The 17,752-nt window shown below is 43.8% G+C and overlaps 1 protein-coding gene across 7 annotated transcripts in view; it reads left to right on the top strand.

Moving 5' to 3' along the window:
* Positions 1 to 17,752, top strand: part of SOCS6 (suppressor of cytokine signaling 6) — a 48,070-nt gene that overhangs the window by 13,044 nt on the left and 17,274 nt on the right. For 2 of the 7 annotated variants that reach the window (XR_016213878.1, XM_089304984.1), the window contains exons 3-5: positions 12,194 to 12,263; positions 15,499 to 15,810; positions 15,995 to 16,062. The exons of 2 other annotated variants lie outside the window; for them this stretch is intronic. The gene's annotated coding sequence lies outside the window, so the exon portion shown is untranslated. The remainder of the gene's footprint in view (positions 1 to 12,193; positions 12,264 to 15,498; positions 15,811 to 15,994; positions 16,063 to 17,752) is intronic. 3 more of the 7 variants (XR_016213879.1, XM_051851115.3, XM_051851113.3) reach the window with 2 other exon arrangements.

Here is a 17,752-nt window from a genome sequence, read left to right as displayed (position 1 = left end):
AAAGCAATGCCACATGGCAAATCTGTGGCTCTCCCTCTCTATAACTCTGCCTTTCGAATAAATAAATCTTTAAAATAAAAAAAGAGGAAACTTAGCTGCATGATGAGAAGTAGGTGTGCTGATTGTTCAGCCATGTTGAATCAGCATGGAAGGTGATGAGATTTAGTGGTACATATGGCTTGAATGTTGAAGTTCTTAGCTCCTTGTCCTTACCAACTCCCTGCCTGGCCCACATTGTGTTGAACTCAAGTTAAAGTGAAGAATGCTTAGAAATGCTCTTGTGAGAGTTGTGTTTTCTGCAGGTTAAACATTACCGTCTTGGTGCATGTTTTTATTATTTTCATTGACTCAACGCTTAGAACTCTGCATGCTTTACAGATTAGCCCCCACCCCCCTTTATTTTGTGTGGCAAGATAGAGCGAAAGCTCTTCCATCAGCTGGTTCACTTCCCAGAGGGCTGCATCTGATGGGGCTGGGCCAGGCTGAAGCCAGAAGCCAGGAGCTTTATCCAGGCTCTCATGTGGGTGCAGGGGCCCAAGCACTTGGACCATCTTCCTTTGCTTTCCAAGGCACATTAGCAGAGAGCTGGATTGGAAGTGGAGTAGCTGGGACTCAAACTGGCTCCCATGTGGGATGCTGGAGCTGAAGGCAGCAGATTAAACCACTGAGACACAGCACTGGCTCCTATATTTGAATTTTTAATGCACTTTTGTAGCCATGCAAATAGTCCTATTGTTTTTTAAAGTAGCACTTGCTATGGTAAGATCTAGCAGCCCTGAAAGAAGTCACTGCAGTTTATTATGCTTATTCTGTTTCAGTTACTTTCATTGGTGTATAGCTGTCAGGAACTATGAGGAGTCTGATTTTTTTACCCTTCAGGCAAGCTAATGCCATAGCCTGCTATGGCTTTATGGGTGCTGGCAGGGGAATGAGACTCTTGGATCAGAGATAAAGTCTTATTACTCAGACTCAGAGCAGTAGCCAGACTGGCAGCATCTGCCCCAGTGACATGTGGAGAAAAGACTAGGAAACCAAAGGAGAAAGCAGGGAATAAATTGGGAGGCTGTTGCAGTATTGCAGATGAGAGAAGATGGAAGCTTGGACGAATATAAGGTGAAAAATGGTTGGATTCTTTATATATATTTTGAGGACAGCTGAGTTTGCGATTTTGTGACATGTTAATTGTGGGTTATCGAAGAAAGAAGGACCAAAGATGATTCTGAAGGTTTAGACCTGAGTAGTTGGAAGAATAGAGTAGTCATATACAGGTGGGAGATCCTACAGGTAGCACAGGTTGGGAGGTGGAATGGAACAGACCCAGAGGTTAGTAAGTTCCTGATGTCTGTGAGCCATCAATGACAGGTAGGGGGTTGGATATAGTCTCTAAACGAAGAGAGAGAAATCTGGGAGTGGTTGGCACCCAGAGGCTGTTTAGTGACCTGAGAACTGAATGAAATCATTGAGACACATGTTTGCAAATGGAAAAGAGGTGACCAAAGCCAGACTGCCTGGGGACTCCACTGTTAAGAGGCTGGAACCAGCAAGAGTCTGAGAAAGAGTGACTCAGTGTAGTGTTCTTATATATAAAAAAGTGCTTATATCACGATCAGCCATGTCAAATAGAGCATCCAAGATGAGGACCTAGAATTGGCATGGAGCAAGTGTATGATGGTGGTAGAGAAGGTGCTGGTGTGGGGATGAAGAAGGGCATTGCAGGCATAGAGTGTACAGAGTGGTTTTCTTTCTTTCTTTCTTTCTTTCGTTCTTTCGTTCTTTCGTTCTTTCGTTCTTTCGTTCTTTTGTTCTTTCTTTCTTTCATTCTTTTTTGACAGGCAGAGTGGACAGTGAGAGAGAGAGACAGAGAGAAAGGTCTTCCTTTGCCGTTGGTTCACCCTCCAATGGCTGCTGCGGCCGGCGCACCGCGCTGATCTGATGGCAGGAGCCAGGTACTTCTCCTGGTCTCCCATGGGGTGCAGGGCCCAAGGACTTGGGCCATCCTCCACTGCACTCCCTGGCCACAGCAGAGAGCTGGCCTGGAAGAGGGGCAACCGGGACAGAATCCGGCGCCCCGACCGGGACTAGAACCCGGTGTGCCGGCGCCGCAAGGCAGAGGATTAGCCTAGTGAGCCATGGCGCCGGCTTCTTTCTTTCTTTTTAATATTTTTTTTGAAAGGTAAGAGTTACAGAGAGAGGGAGAGACAAAGGTCTTCCATCTGCTGGTTCACTCCCCAAATGGCCACAACGACTGGAATTGGGCTGTTCTGAAGCCAGGATCCCGGAACTTCTTCCAGGTCTCCCACGTGGGTGCAGGGGCCCAAGGGCTTGGGCCATCTTCTACTGCTTTTCCAGGCCATAAGCAGGGAGCTAGATCTGGTGCCCATATGGGATGCCAGCACCATATACAGAGGTTTAGCCTACTGTGTTGCAGTGCTGACCCTGAGTGTACACAGTTTTGAGGTGCTTTGCTGCAAAAGGGATTGGAGAGATGAGACCTTAGCTGGTGAGGGAAGAGGAAGATTACTTATTACTTGTGTATGAGGAGTACCATTTTTAGGAATGATTGCATGGTGAAGGGAAATTGTTGACAGGTGAAGGAGGTGAAGTGTGCAGGTGGAATGTGGGACACCCGTGGAAAGGTAACCAGAGGGCAGTAATGTGGACACTGCTGTTGCTTAGTAGGTAGATGCGGTGATGGAGTCTGAAGAGTCCTTCCGCTGTCCTTGGTGTTTTTTCAGTGAAATAGGAAGCTGTGCCAACAGCTGAGATAGAAGGTAAAGGGAGCTGGTATTACACGTGTGAGGAAAGGTGGTGGTTGGCAAGGAAGGAGAGAAGGACTGGACCAGGGAGATGTAGTTTTACTTCCAGGCTGCGTTTAAGGTTCCACCTGCGGTTCATGGTCATGAATGGGAAGAGAGGAGGCACAGTGGTTCTGGTTTTCTTCAGCCACATTGAGTTGTATAGGTGCAGGTGTGGCACATGCAGCCAGATTTAACCTCTGTGATTTCGCCATAAGAGTTTTGCAAAGGGAGAGTAGAGGAAGGGAATTGAGGTACAGTATATGCAAAGGAACGATTATAGTGAATTATGAAATAAAAATGAATAAGGAGATGGCTGGTGCCACGGCTCACTAGGGGTTATAGTCCCGGTTGGTGTGCTGGATTCTGTCCCGGTTGCTCCTCTTCCAGGCCAGCTCTCTGCTGTGGCCTGAGAGTGCAGTGGAGGATAGCCCAAGTCCTTGGGCCCTGCACCCACATGGGAGACCAGGAGGAAGCACCTGGCTCCTGGCTTCAGATCGGCCCAGCGCGCCAGCTGCAGTGCGCTGGCCATAGCGGCCATTTGGCGGGCTGCACCAACAGAAGGAAGACCTTTCTTTCTGTCTCTCTGACTCTGCCTGTCAAAAATAAAAAAAAAAAAAAAAGAATAAGGAGGGAAGAGGGTCCTTCCAAAATTGGTACATTTGTCTTTCTGGTCTCCTAGACTTTGACTATTTAAGGCCAGTCCCTGATTACTCATATATACAACAGTACAAAAATTGTTATGTCAGATTGGCAGAATGTTACTTTGCACAGGTAGGGGAGAAGGAGGAGGCTGTTGAGGTTCCATAGTAATAGTATTGTCTGCTAGTTTGTTTTTTATTTGGTATTTGTGATATAACTCAAAGGAAAAGGCCTCGATTGATGGCATCTGATTTATTTACTCAGATATTCCCTTTATAAAAGCAGTTTTAGGAACGAACAAGATCATATACCTTATTCTTGTAAACACTCTGCATGCTTGTTATAGAATATTTTGAAAATGAAGTATCGAAAATAACATTTACAGAGAATTCTGCTGTCCATTTAACAGTTCTGTACTTCTTTCAGGTCCAGTTTTCCTCCCTATTCTTTATACAGAATTGAAACCACACTTTACGTATAATTTTGTTTCCTGTGTTTCTGCGCTTAACAAATGAACAATATGAACTTTTCCCCTGTGTTATTTATAACTCTGCATGAATGTCAGTTTCAGTGGCTCCCTAAGGTAGCATTGTGTAGATGTGCCACGATTACTGTTCTCATACTGTTGGAAATTAGGATATTTCTGATTTTTTAAATGTAAATTTTTAAACATAAATAATGATGTAGGGGCATTGTTTTGCTTTGGCATCATATTGTTAAAGATTTATAAAAACTACATTATTGGGTCAAAGGGTAATTATTTCTAAGAGTTGCATGTTGCCAAATTATTTTTTTAAAGATTTTATTTATTTATTTGAGAGGTAGAGTTACAGACATTGAGAGGGAGAGACAGAGATAAAGGTCTTCTTTCCATTGGTTCACTCCCCAGATGGCCGCAATGGCCAGAGCTGCGCCGATCTGAAGCCAGGTGCTTCCCAGCCAAAGTACTTGGGCCATCTTCTTCTGCTTCCCCAGGCCATAGCAAAGAGCTGGGTTGGAAGAGGGGCAGTTGGGACTTGAACCGGTGCCCATATGGGATGCCAGCACTGCAAGCGGAGGATTAACCTGCACCATGGCGCCGGCCCCTGCAAATATTTTTTTTAGAAGATTTATTTATTGGAAAGGCAGAGTTACAGAAAGGCAGAGGTGGGGGTGGTTGGAAAAAGAGAGAGAGGTTGGTCTTTCATCCGCTGGTTCACTCCGCAGATGGCTGCAATGGCTGGAGCTGTGCCACAAAGCCAAGAGCTTGGAGCTTCCTCTGGGTTTCCCTTGCGAGTGCAGGGGCCCAAGGACTTTGGCCATCTTCTGCTGCTTTCCCAGGCCATAGCAGAGAGTTGGATCAGAAGTGGACGGAGCAGCCGTGACTGGAACTGGCGTCCATATAGGATGCTGACACTGTAGGCAGCAGCTGTAGCCACTATGCCACAGTGCCAGCCCTGCCAAATTTTTTTTAAAAACCAATTAAGATACTCAAGTGTGAATGTCATCATCCAGAAAAATCTTGGCAGATTTGATATGTGACAAATCAATGTCATTACTATTTTAGCTTGCATTTCTTTTAATTCCTACCAGGAGCAATATTTTTCTATGAATGTATTGAATCAGTAGATTTTCCATGTGGGAAAATAGAAATCCGTTCCTACTTCACAGAAATCCAATACCAGATTAATCTAGGACTAAAATAAAATGAGAAATAGCTGTTTTTCGGTTCCTCAAAAAAAAAAAAAAAAAAAAAAGACACAAACAATTATGCAGCTGAAATAAAAGTTAAAGAAGTCTGTCTATATGGAATGATATGGTCTGAAATACACATGTCCTGTCATAAATTCTTTTCTGTGTATTTCGTAATACATTTTTAAAAATTTTTATTTTATTTTTTTGACAGGCAGGCAGAGTGGACAGTGAGAGAGAGAGACAGAGAGAAAGGTCTTCCTTTGCCGTTGGTTCACCCTACAATGGCCGCCGTGGCCAGCACGCTGCGGCCGGTGCACTGCGCTGATCCGATGGCAGGAGCCAGGTACTTATCCTGGTCTCCCATGGGGTGTAGGGCCCAAGGGCTTGGGCCATCCTCCACTGCACTCCCTGGCCACAGCAGAGAGCTGGCCTGGAAGAGGAGCAACTGGGACAGAATCCGGTGCCCTGACTGGGACTAGAACCCGGTGTGCCGGCGCCGCAAGGCGGAGGATTAGCCTAGTGAGCTGCGGTGCTGGCCTCATAATACATTTTAATCTCAACTTTCCCACCTAGGAAAGAAGAAACATTTTGTTTAAAAGCATTCCTGTTTCATAGTCCTGTGGACAGTGTGTGAGATTTGCAGTTGCTCTGCATTCTCGCTCTGACTTGGTGTTTGTTGTTCTGGTCAGTGTGTATTGGTGTCTCTTGGTGGTTTAACAGCTTTTCAATGTGCTTATTAGCCATTTCTGTATCATCTTTGCAAAATCATCTGTGTCAGTCTCCTAGTCTGTGACTTGTCCATTTCTTAAAGACTTGTTTTGAAACACAAAGGGTTTTAATGTTTGTTTTAGTTCTCAAAATTTTAGTGAGGTCTAATTTGTGTGTCTTTCTTTTATGTTTTTATGTATTGTGCCTTGGAACCCTTTACCTAAACCAGCGCCACAAAGACTTTCTCTAGAAGTTTTCTGCTTGTGGTTTCAACTCTTAGAGTTAGGTTATGATCCTTTCTGTGTTAATCTTACTTCTGGTGTGAGGTAGGGGCTTAACTTGTTGTTGTTATCTATCCAGTTGTCCTAATATTTATTAAAAATATCATTTCCTCATTAATTTGCCTAGAGCCTTTCTTGCATATCAATTGACAGTAAATGTAAGAGTTTATTTTTGAACTCTTTTAATTATGTTATATTGATGCACGTGCCAGTTTCAACGCAGTGTCACACTATCTTCATTACTGTGGCTTTTATGCAAAAGGACCTACTGAACTTGTGATTTTGTTTGAATTTCTAGATTTTTTTTTTTTTAAAGATTTATTCATTTATTTGAAAGTCAGAGTTAAACAGAGAAAAGGAGACAGAGAGAGAGAGAGAGGGAGGTCTTCCATCTGTTGGTTCACTCGCCAACTGGCCTCAATGGCTGGAGCTTCGCTGATCCAGAGCCAGGAGCCAGGAACTTCTTCCGGTCTTCCATATGGGTACAGGGGCCCAAGGACCTGGGCCATCCTCTAGCTGCTTTGCCAGGCCTTAGCAGAGAGTTGAATTGGAAGTGGAGCAGCTGGGACTTGAACCTCTGCCCATATGGTATGTGTGGCTTTACCTGCTACGCCACAGTGCAGGCCCCTGTAGATCAGTTTTGAGAGGATTGCCATATTAAGTAACATTTGAACATTTGAATCTTCCAGTCCATGAACATGGAATCTGTAATTATTTAACATCCTACTTTCTGTATCTGCTAGTAACTTAACTGTTGCTGAGAAGTTTTGTAGACTTGTAGGTTTTTTGTGTGTGATTTACTTCAATTGCTGTGTTTACAAGATTGTATCAGCTGTGAGTAGTTTTTTTTTTTTTTTTTTTTTTTTTTTTTTTTTTTTGACAGAGTGGACAGTGAGAGAGAGAGACAGAGAGAAAGGTCTTCCTTTGCCGTTGGTTCACCCTCCAGTGGCCGCCGCGGCCGGTGCATCGCGCTGATCCGAAGCCAGGAGCCAGGTGCTTCTCCTGGTCTCCCATGTGGGTGCAGGGCCCAAGCACTTGGGCCATCCTCCACTGCACTCCCTGGCCACAGCAGAGAGCTGGACTGGAAGAGGGGCAACCGGGACAGAATCCGGTGCCCTGACCGGGAAGTAGTTTTATTTTTCTTTTCCAAATTGGATGCACTTTTCCTTGTTGCACTGGCTCAACCATTCATCACAGTGTTGAGTAGACATGGTAAGAGCAGACATCTTTCCTTGTTCTCAGCCCTAGGGATGGAGCACTTAGTCTCACACCATTAATAGGTATGATGTTTGCTGAAGATTTTTTGTCGTTGTTCTTTATCAGATTAAGGAAGTTCCATTAGGGTGTTGTCTTTGGTCTTATGCTTTTCTGCAACTATCAAGATGATCGTGTACTTTTTTTTCCTCCTGTAGTGTATTGGTTACTAATGATTTGCTGATTTTTTTTTTTTTAAGAGTTATTTGTTTGAAAGACTGAGTTACAGAGAGGGAGAGGCAGAGGCAGAGAGAAAGACTTCCTTCTGCTTGTTCACTCCCCAAGTGGCTGCAACAGCCAGAGCTGGGTCAGTCCAAAACCAGGAGCCAGAAGCTTCATCCAGGTCTCCCAAGAAGGTGCAAGGGCACAAGGACTTGGGCCATCTTCTGCTGCTTTCCTAGGCCATAGCAGGGAGCTGGATTGAAAGTAGAGCAGCTAGGACCCAAACTGGCACCCATATGGAATATTGACGTTGCAGGCCACGGCTTTATCTGCTGCGTCACAGTCACAGTGCTAGCCCCTGCTGATTTCTTTCCTTTTTTGTTTTTTTTTGTTTTTTTTTTTTTTAAAGATTTTATTTATTTGAGAGGTAGAGTTACAGACAGTGAGAGGGAGAGACAGAAGAAAGGTCCTCCTTCCGTCGGTTCACTCCAGATGGCCGCAACAGCTGGAGCTGCGCTAATCCAGAGCCAGGAGCCAGGAGCTTCTTCCAGGTCTCCCATGTGAGTGCAGGGGCCCAAGGGCTTGGGCCATCTGCTGCTGCTTTCCTAGGCCATACCAGAGAGCTGGATTGGAAGAGGAGCAGCCAGGCCTAGAACCAGCGCCCATATGGGATGCCGGCGCTGCAGGTGGAGAGTTAACCTACTGCACCACATCGCTGGCCCGGCCCCTGCTGATTTCTTAAGGTTGAAAACCCAGGTTATTGATTTGAAGCCTTTTCTGATGTAGGTACATTTTAAAATTACACATTTTCTTCTAAGTACTACTTTTTTAAAAATATTTATTTATTTGAAAGGCAGTGTTACAGAGATTCAGAGGCAGAGAGAGAGAGAGGTCTTCATCCGCTAGTTCACTCCCCAAATGGCGGCAACAGCTGGAGCTGGACTGATCCGAAGCTAGGAGCTTCTTCTGGGTCTCCCATGCGGGTGCGGGGTCCCAAGATTTGGGGCATCTGATTTCCCAGGACATAGCAGAGAGTTTGATCGGAAGTGGAGCAGGAGGGATCAAACCGGTGCCCATGTGGGGTTGCGGGGTTGCCAGCACTGCTGGTGGTGGCTTTACCCACTGTGCCACAGTGCCAGCCCCCCAAGTACTACTTTTAACTGCATCCCGTAAGTTGATATATGTTTTATTTTTATTCTATTCAAAATGCATTTTTTAACTTCTCCTGTGATTGTTGTTATTCATTAGCTCATGGGTTATTTAGAAGTTTTTGTTTAATTTTCAAATATTTGGTGTTTTTCCAGGTTTACTTTTATGGGTAATTTGGCTCCCTTGTGGTCAGAGAACATACTTTATTAAAGTCTGTCTGAGTTTATCAGGTTTTATTTTGGTCTATACTAAAGAATGAAACTTTGGGTCAACTTTGTCGAAAATGTTTAAGTCTTAACATAGCCTTCCTACTTCTTCCAGCTTGTTCAGTCAATTACAGGTTGAGTATCCCTTATCAAATTCTTGGAACTGAAAATTTTTGGGGTTTTAGATTTTCAAGAAACTCTTTTGCTATTTGAGTATATATGAGATAACTTGGAATGGGACCCACGTCTAAACATGAAATGCATTTGTTTCATATACACGTTATACATGTAGCCCAAGATAATTGCTGTGGTTTGAGTGTCCCCTTGGGTCCGTTGTGATTAGAAACTTGGTCCCCAGGGTAGTAGTATTGGGAGATGTTAGAATATATAAGAGGCCGGCGCCGCGGCTCACTAGGCTGATCCTCCACCTTGCGGCGCCGGCACACTGGGTTCTAGTCCTGGTCGGGGCACCAGATTCTTTCCCGGTTGCCCCTCCTTCAGGCCAGCTCTCTGCTATGGCCCGGGAGTGCAGTGGAGGATGGCCCAAGTTCTTGGGCCCTCCACCCGCATGGAAGACCAGGAGAAGCACCTGGCTCCCAGCTTCGGATCAGCACGATGCGCTGGCTGCAGTGCGCCGGCCGCAGCGGCCATTGGAGGGTGAACCAACGGCAAAAAGGAAGACCTTTCTCTCTGTCTCTCTCTCTCTCACTATCCACTCTGCCTGTTAAAAAAACAAAACAAAGCAAAACAAAACAAAAAGAATATATAAGAGATGGGGCCTGGTGGAAGGTCCCAGGGAATACTGGACATGCCTTTGAAAGGGATTGTGGGATCCCAGTTGTCTTCTGCTCATAGTTTGACATGTGATCACGTCTGCCTCTGCTGTCATCTATCATATATGAGATTATCAGTGGAACTGAACTGGTATGGCCACCATGCCGTGAGAGCTAAATACACTTCTTACCTTTATAAAGCCAAGTGTGAGGTACTTCATTGCAGTGATGAAAAGCTAACAAGTAATATAATTTTACACAATATTTTTAAAGTGCCTACTTTTGACTGCAGCCCATCACATGAGGTCAGATGTGGAATTTTCCACTTAGAGATTATGCTGGATCTCAGATTTCAGGATTGAGGATGCTCAACCTGCTTTTGAAATCTTGAGTATTATTGTTCAGTTGTCAGTTTCTCTTTTCAATTCTGTCAGCTTTGCTTTATGTATTTTGGGGTTTTGTTAGTAAGTGCATGGACATTTATACTTCATGATGTATTAATTATCTTTTCACTTTGAAGTCTACGCTTCTACCTCTAGTAATGCTTCTTGTTTAAAGTATATTTTGTTTTGATATTAAAGTGGGTATTCTAGTTGTCATGATTACTGTTTACGTGGTGTAGTCTTTTCTGACCTATTCAAGTGATTTGTATCTTACCATGTTAGGGGAGTCTTTTGTAGACAGCACCATCCTGTTAGGTGTTGCATGCCATATGGCTTCTTACTCAACAACACAACTTGGGAGCAGGCATCGAGCCTAGTGATTAAAACACTGCACCCTACTTGGTAGTACCTGAGTTTGAGTCTTGGTTCTGGCTCCTGGCTCCAGCCTCCTGTTAATTCAGATGCTAAGAGGCACCAGTAATGGCTCAAGTATTTGGGTTCTTGTCACCCATAGAAGAGACCTGGATTGTGTTTCCAGCTTCTAGCTTTGACTCCAGGCTTCACAGCCTTTTGTGGAGTAAATCAGTGGATGGGAACTCTTTCTCTTCCTATCCCCCTACCTCTCTCCCTCTCTCTCTCTGCCTCTTAAATGAATAGATAAAATTTAAACCACTTTTAGTTCATGAGCCATGCAAAAAGGATGATGGGCTGGATTTTGCCTATAGTGTATAGCTAGCTGGCTAACTCCCAGAGTAAAAGGTTAGTGCATTCACACTTAATGTAACTGTTGTTATATTGCATTTTCATATATCACTTTGCTATTTGTGTTTTTAGTTTTTTCATTTTTATTTGTTTCTGTGTTATTGGTTTCTTTTTTGTTAAATGTATGCATATTTTTAGTTGTTCCAATTTAATTTCTGTTGACTTAAAAAATAATAACTTGAATAATTTTAAAGCTATTTTAAAATAAGATTTATTTACTTATTTGAAAGGCAGAGTGATAGTGAGAAAACAAGGATAGAGATCCTCCATTATGTGGTTCACTCCCCAAATGGCCACAACAGCTTGGTTTGGGCCAGTCTGAAGCCAGGAGACAGGAGCTCTGTCCGGGTCTCTCACATGAGTGGCAGGGTTCCAAGTACTTGGGCCATCCTTTACTGTCTTCCCAGGTGCATTAGGAAGCTGGATCAGAAGCTGAGCAGCCAGGACTTGAATTGGCATTCCAATATAGGATGGTACAAGTGATGGCTTAACTTTGCTGTGCCACAGTACTGACTGCCTGAGTGACCTTAATGATCACTCCGTGGATAACTATTTGTTTATCACAGTCTAGTTGAAAATAGCAAATCTGATAAAATAGAGACTTAGCTTCTAAGGTCTTTTTATTTCCTCTCGTTCTGTTGTGCAGTTACTTATATCGTATCTATATGTGTTACATGTTATAACCTCAACAGCAGTGTTACACACACACACACACAATCTCAAATCCTCTGAAGAGAAGGAATGTGAAAAAATTTTTTGTGTTAACCTAAATATTTTTCATTTCCATTCACTATCAGGTATTCCTCTTTTTGAATTAGAGGAGCTTCTTTGTGGTATTTTTGCAAGATAGGTCTGCTAGCAGCATGGCTAGCAGTGTTTTCTTGTGTGGGGATGGCTTTATTTCCTGGCTGTTCTTGAGCATTGTTTTGCGTATGAAATTCCTGGTTAATAGTTTCTTCTTTTTTTTTTTTTTGACAGGCAGAGTGGACAGTGAGAGAGAGAGACAGAGAGAAAGGTCTTCCTTTACCGTTGGTTCACCCTCCAATGGCTGCCGCGGCCAGCGCGCTGCGGCCGGCGCACCGTGCTGATCCGATGGCAGGAGCCAGGAGCCAGGTGCTTTTCCTGGTCTCCCATGGGGTGCAGGGCCCAAGCACCTGGGCCATCCTCCACTGCACTCCCTGGCCACAGCAGAGAGCTGGCCTGGAAGAGGGGCAACCGGGACAGAATCTGGCACCCCGACCGGGACTAGAACCCGGTGTGCCGGCGCCGCAAGGCAGAGGATTAGCCTAGTGAGCCGCGGCGCCGGCCCCTGGTTAATAGTTTCTTTCAGCACTTTGACTCTCAGTGTTGCTTGCATTCTTCGTTTCCCATGTTTGTGATGTGTCTTTTCTTTCTTGCTCCCAGTCACTTCAGCCCCCTAGGCAAGACCACCACAGTGAAGTTCAGTAGTCTCCATGAAAAAGTGTCTTCTCTGGTAAGCTGTTCATCTCCAAAGTGCTGAAATGGTTGCTTTTTACAGTTTAGGGGCTGGCATTGTGGCATAGTGAGTAAAGCTGCTGCCTGCCACACCTGCTTCCCATATGGGCACTGGTTTGTATCCCAGCCGCTCCATTTCTGATCCAGTTCCCTGCAAATGACCTGGGAAAAGCAGCGGAAGATAGCCCAGGTGTTTGGGCCCCTGCCACTCATTTGGGAGACCTGGAAGAAGCTCCTGGATCCTGGCTTCGGCCTAGCCCAGCTTTGGCTGTTGAGGCCATCTGGGGAATTACCAAGTATGGAAGTTTCTGTGTGTGTGTGTGTGTGTGTAAATCTTTGAAATAAATAAGTTAAAAAACACAACAGTGTAGTCCAGTCTTCTAGTTGCTTTTGGGAGAGGAATTCTCAACCTCATTGTATCTTGCTAGAGGTGAATTCCCTGGGTATACCTGATTTTCTTTGCATTTTCAAATAAAGAAACTGAGGCAGAGATACCCAAGGTCCTTGTAAAATAGACTCAGGGCAGCTCCAGGGGGAGCTGTCAATCACTGGGCTACACCTTGACACCTTGGTGTTATGTGAGACAAGGTGGTAGTTTCTGAATCATTTACCAAGGATTCCGCACTTGCATCTGTTGTTCAGCAACTTCTTTTGTGGCTTTTGGCAAATTGTTAAACTGGCTAAGATTTACTTTGCTCTTTTGTAAAATGGAGATAAAGATTTTAGCTTCAGAGTCCTTGTGAGAGTCGAGAAGATACATCTACATTTTCTAGTGCAAAATGGTTGCAGTAATAGCAGTAACAGTAGTTTAGCAAACTCCCTGGTCTGAGTTGGGTATTTTTCTAGGCAATGATAGTATCTTAAATATGTTTCTTTCTCAGAACTTCTAAGTCTGCTATTAATGTTTGCTAATAGTCTAAGATCCTTGAGGGCAATATCTTTCATCCAGGAAGTATAGTGTTTTGTTGGTGTCAAGGTAAAGATGTGACCTGGAGTGATGAAATAAGGGAGGCGCAGAAGTGGGCATAAGCCAGAGACATTTATAGACGTCACAGTGAATGATGAGAGGTGTTAGGTGTCAGGGAGTTGGCCGGAGTGGTTTGTTCTTGGTGGCCATAGGGAACCAAGCCCCTGGAAGAGTCTGTGCTGTGGTGAAATAGGGAAGCAGAAGTTCGAAGTTGGGGGAGAATTAGACAGAGTGGTTCACACCATGAGAGAGCCAGGAGGAACGCGGAGCAGTTTGGACTGAAGAAGCTGTGGGCACCAAGCCTGGCTTTTCATGACAGCGGTGGCTAAGCATGCAGACATGATCTTTCACCTGGTCTGCTTGTTTTCTTTTGTAAGTGCAGTGGGAGTTGATTGTTGTATGGTAATGTACGACCTGCTCAGTGGCCGCAGGAAGTGTAACACGGTTAAGAAGTCAGCTGGCTTCCTGATCTCTCTTCCTATTACTAGTGTTTTGATCACTGTCATTTGTATATCCTTTGATACAACTACTGTGCATATGTAGGCATATAAATCTATTTATATTGAAACAGGACCATGTTCACATTTTGTTTTATTGCTTGCTTTTTTTCCTCAGTAATATTATCTTGGACATCTTTTTTTTAGTGTATATTTATTTTTATCTACTTGAAAGGCAGAACAGCACAGAGAGAGACAGACAAAATCAATAGTGATATCAATTTTCTATCTGCTGGTTCACTCCCCAAATGTCTGAGCCAGGCAGAAGCCAGGAAGCCAGAGCGCCATCCAGGTCTCAGTGTTGGTGGCAGGAGACCAAACATTTGAGCTGTCTTCTGCTGCCTCCCAGAATGCCCTAGCCGGAAACTGTGTCCGAGGCGCAGAAGCTGGGACTCACACCAGCGCTGCAGTATGGATGCTGGCATCCCAGGTGGAGACTTAACTCACTGTACCAGAATGTTCTCTCTCTGCATTTTTTTGGTTATCTGTATAATATTCCACTGTAGTGAAAATAATTTATTAAACTAGTCCACCAACTTTTTTATGTGCATTGTTCCCTGACATTTAGGCTAATTTTACATTTTTGCTAAAATTAATTATGCAATAAAAGTCTTTGGTAGTGATTAAGTGGGTTCTAAAATCAGTGGTGTGATTTTAGGCATGCACCTTAATCTGTCTGTGCCTTAGCTTTTCCATCTATACAATGGGATTATTACAACTACTGTTAGTACAAACACCTAAACAGCCTGATATGGACTAGGTATTTTTTTTTTTTTTTTTGACAGGCAGGCAGAGTGGACAGTGAGAGAGAGAGACAGAGAGAAAGGTCTTCCTTTTGCTGTTGGTTCACCCTCCAATGGCCGCCGCGGCCAGCGCGCTGTGGCCGGCGCACCGTGCTGATCCGATGGCAGGAGCCAGGAGCCAGGTGCTTTTCCTGGTCTCCCATGGGGTGCAGGGCCCAAGCACCTGGGCCATCCTCCACTGCACTCCCTGGCCACAGCAGAGAGCTGGCCTGGAAGAGGGGCAACCGGGACAGAATCCGGCGCCCTGACCGGGACTAGAACCCGGTGTGCCGGCGCCGCTAGGCGGAGGATTAGCCTAGTGAGCCGCGGCGCCGGCCGACTAGGTATTTTTTTTTTTTAAGATTTATTTATTTATTTGAAAAGCAGAGAAGGAGAGAAGGAGAGAAAGAGAAAGAGAGATTTTCCATCTGCTGGTTCACTCCCAAGTTAGTCGCAATGGCCGGAGCTGTGCCGATCTGAAGCCGGGATCCAGGAGCTGCTTCTGAGTCTCCCACATGGGTGCAGGGGCCCAAGGACTTGGCCCTCTTCTACTGCTTTCCCAGGCCATAGCAGAGAGCTGGATCGGAAGTGGAGCAGCCGAGCAGCTGGGATTCGAACCGGCACCCGTATGGGATGCCGGCACTGCAGGCAGCAGCTTACCTGCTGCGTCACAGTGCTGGTCCCTAAGTGTTGTTTTAAGGATGTCCCATATATTAACATATTTAAACCTTACCACCTACAAGAGTGATGGGTGCTATTGCTTCTAGAATCACACAGCTATTAAATAAAGCAGAGATAGGCATGAATTCATGTGGTCTGGATCCACAGTGTCACGCTGGTTTTTGCGTAATACCAAATTTATAGGATTATAAAGATAAATGAGACATGATATATTCACAAGGCTGAAACTAAACCCTGACATATGTAGTCTATATTTTCTTTTTCTTTTTTTTAACATTTATTTATTTATTTATTTTTATTTGAAAGGCAGAGTTACAGAGAGAGGAAGAGGGACAAGAGATATCTTCTGTTTAATGATTCACTCCCCCAAATGGCCATAATGGCTGGGGCTGGGCCAGTCTGAAGCCAGGAGCCCAAAGCTGCTTTCTGGTCTCCCACATGGATGCAGGGGCCCAAGGACTTGGGCCATCTTCCACCACTTTCCCATGCCATAGCGAAGAGCTGGATCCAAAGCGGGCAGCCAGGACTCAAACCAGGGCCCATATGGAATGTTGACACTGCAGACAGAGGCTTAACCTTCTACACCACATGGCTGGCTTCCATATTTTCCAACATTAGGTAAATGATCAAGTAATGTTAGCTTTTTTTTTTTAAATTAATGCTATAGAAAATAGTTTTCCATATGTCTTTGTTTTTGGCATGAGTATATATTCAAAAAGCAGTTTTATAATAATGTAATTACTTGTATACAGCATCTGGCAGTTTAGAATTTTGATCAATATTTTCAAATAATTCTTTTCAGTGTTGTACCACTTTATACTTCAGTGTTGATCATGAGTGTCCACGTTGGGATTCCCTTCGCAGTGTTAGGTAATACTGATTTAACTTTCTCAAGCTCGTAAGTGAAGATGTTGTATTGTTTTGGTTTGAGTTTCCTATCACCCCCAAATTCCTTGAATTTCTATGTGATGAACAAATTGAGAATATTTTTGGTTGTGATTGCCCACTTGAATTTGTTTTTTCTCTTTTGTGTTTGCTTCATTTCATTCTTTCTTGCTTTTCTTCTGTCATTCTTTTTGTGTGGGTGGTTTATTTGTATTTTCTTTCCATTTGATTATAGGACTATTTGCCTTTCTCCTACTGATTCCTATTTTTTAAAGATACATTTATTTTTAAAGAGTTATGGAGAGGGAGAGAGATGGAGAGAAAGGGAGAGGGAGGGAGGGAGGAAGAGTGAGAGGAAGAGAGAGAGAGAGATCGATTGATCTTCCATCCACTGGCTCACTCCCCTGATGACTGCAGTGGCTGGGGCTAGGCCAGAGCCAGGAGCTTTATCCAGACCTCCCACAGGTGGCAGGGGACCAAACACCTAGACCATCCTCTGCTGCTTTTCTCAGGCCATCAGCAGGGAGCTGGATCGAAAGTGGAGCAGCTGGTACGTGAACCCTAGCCCATATGGGATGCTGTTGTTGCAGTCAATGACTTTACCCACTACTCCACAAAGCCAACCCCTCACCTGCTGATTGCTAACAGCACAGTCTGTGTTGCAGAAATTAATCCTGTCATGTATATTTGCTGTTTTTAAAACAAGATTTATTTATTTATTTGAAAGGCAGAGTTACAGAGTGAGAGAAGGGGAGAGACAGAGAGATCTTCCATCTGCTGGTTTGCTTCCCAAATGGCTGCAATGGTTGGAGTAGGGCTGATCTGAAGCCAGGAGCTTGGAGCTTCTTCTAGGACTCCCACTTGGTATAGGGGCTTTACCTGCTATGCCACAGCACTGGCCCCGTGATGTGTTTTAATATCTTGTTTAGTTTATTTACTTATTTAATCTTGGAGAATTTTTCTGACTCATTGTTTATATAACAAGGGTAACTTCATTATCATTTTGCCAAGTTTCTCTTAGAAACATTCATAGGTTCCTGCGATCCTGAGTTTAAGCTTTCATAGGATTGAATTGTTTTATCTAGGAATAAGTTGTATCTTTCTGGATATCAAATCTAATATAATACTCTGAAGAGTTTTTCCTATTCATCTTTATTGACTATATTATAAATAGGATCTAGTTTTCCATTGTGTTTCTTACCAGCTTCTTAACATTATAGAATGACTAGTGATTTTTTATTTTTACCTGTAAGTATTACCAGTCTTTGACTGAGTTCTTGTTTTTGTTTTTTTTTTTTTTTTTGTTTTGTTTTTCCCACTCCCTAGTAGTTGTTCAGCTGCATCTTTTGATGTTTTCTTTCCCAGGATATGCAGTCATGTCATAGTAAATAATGAAATCTTGTCTCTTCTTCTCCAGTATATACAGTTATTTCTTATACTTATTTAATTCACTGAGCTAATGTTTTGAAAATGATGCTATTTAATGATATTGGTAATTGATGTCCTTGTAGCTGGCTTTCAGTATTTCTTCATTATTTGTCTTAGCTCTATTTTGTTATGTGTATCATGGGAAATTCACATGTTCCTGTTTTACAGATGGTTTTTTAGAGGGAAGGTCAGAAATTAATGTTGATTTTTTTTCACATTTTTGTAGCTATGATCATATGATTTTACT

Source organism: Oryctolagus cuniculus, chromosome 10, assembly GCF_051225735.1.
Source record: "Oryctolagus cuniculus isolate XC-2025 breed Fujian yellow rabbit chromosome 10, ASM5122573v1, whole genome shotgun sequence".
Taxonomy (NCBI): domain Eukaryota; kingdom Metazoa; phylum Chordata; class Mammalia; order Lagomorpha; family Leporidae; genus Oryctolagus; species Oryctolagus cuniculus.
The sequence above is the reverse complement of the archived record's forward strand: the minus strand, read 5'-3'. Positions and strand labels throughout refer to the sequence as shown.